Below are 1,358 nucleotides of genomic sequence, written 5' to 3'. Positions count from 1 at the left end.
TTAAGGAAAGCTGAAGAAAGCCTGTTCTCTGTATTTCCAAGAGAGTAGGCTATACTTCCACAGCCTAATGTTGTATTAGTACTAGTTAAAACCCAGAATAGCCCTGAATGAATGGCCAGAATTACCCTGGTCATATTCAAACCACCCCGCCCCCCTTACTTGTTTCTTACTTTGTTTAATAATTATTACACAATACTATTATAAAACTACATTTCATGATTATTTATTTTACTTTATAATTTACTATTACTTTATTCTTCATTATTGTCTATTCTGTATTATTCCACCCTTGTTATTACATATTCTACTTGCTATTATTCATCTATTGCTATTCATTTATTTATTTTGGTATTATACATATTTATGCTATTATAAATCTATCATATAATGTTGTACTCGCTTTTTATATTATTCACTTTACTACAACTTGTACTACATATACTTTTTAATATTACATATCACTTTTACTGTGCACTGTATCAGTGCATAATATTTTACCACTGTAACTGTAAGTTTTACTGGATCCATAAAGGATTATCAGTTGCATTTGTTATTGTTTGTTGTGGATTTTATCTGTATACAGTGCTATCAAAATAAAAAGCAGACTACCAAGAGTGCCACTTTTTGATTTGTATTCGCTGGTTTTATTCAATTTTCTCAATGATGGTAAATTATTAGTGCTTAAAGATGTATTATTTTGATTTTCTTCCAGTATTTCAAAGGGAATGAGCTGTGTTCTGACCTGAAGCACAAGGATAGCTAAAATGTAGGGGTTGAAGACAGAGAAAGCAATGAAACAACTTAATTTCATTTAATGTAATTAATGTAATCAAATTACAAAACATGTATATGTCACAGTTATACTACATTAACATTAGAATTGTAAACCGAAAAAATCAATCAAATCAACAAGCGAGACAAGTGTGAGTTTTCACAATTTCTTACGAAAATTAATAATTTTCCAAACCTAACTAAATAACTGGAGGCAGAGTTATTGTTAACTCCATGTAGATCACAAACCTCTGAAATCGGTTGATAAACGTAAACGTTATCGTGTTTTTATCCAGAAAAAAACGCAGCTCCTCCGTTTACCTCCATTTATTTTTAAGGCAGTCTTGCCTTCACAAACATGGCGGACGCGTTGACGTATGGCAGCAACGGCTCAAAGCGGCCAACGAGGCGTCTAGGTATTTATTATGTCTATGGGGGCCGATAGCCGTGGGAACAGAGTGAGGCCGGTGGAGTAAATGCTATTGCGCGACATCTGCTGCCATCCGCCATGATGGGGAGGAGCAGGGAACGGGGGACTCCTGCCGGCTGCCCGAACCCGGAGGAGCTGTCGCCGTCCACCGGGTGGC

General features: G+C 35.8%; 1 long non-coding RNA gene across 1 annotated transcript in view; it reads left to right on the top strand.

Moving 5' to 3' along the window:
• Positions 1-392: 392 nt before the first annotated feature.
• The window catches only part of LOC107756712 (uncharacterized), a 4,406-nt gene continuing 3,440 nt past the window's right edge, over positions 393-1,358 (top strand). The window contains exon 1 of the long non-coding RNA XR_001641853.1: positions 393-469. This is a non-coding gene — a long non-coding RNA (uncharacterized LOC107756712). The remainder of the gene's footprint in view (positions 470-1,358) is intronic.

This window comes from Sinocyclocheilus rhinocerous, unplaced genomic scaffold, assembly GCF_001515625.1.
Source record: "Sinocyclocheilus rhinocerous isolate Xijiao unplaced genomic scaffold, SAMN03320098_v1.1 scaffold893, whole genome shotgun sequence".
Classification (NCBI taxonomy): Eukaryota; Metazoa; Chordata; class Actinopteri; order Cypriniformes; family Cyprinidae; genus Sinocyclocheilus; species Sinocyclocheilus rhinocerous.
Note: the sequence above shows the minus strand (reverse complement) of the source record. Positions and strands in the feature narration are given on the sequence as shown.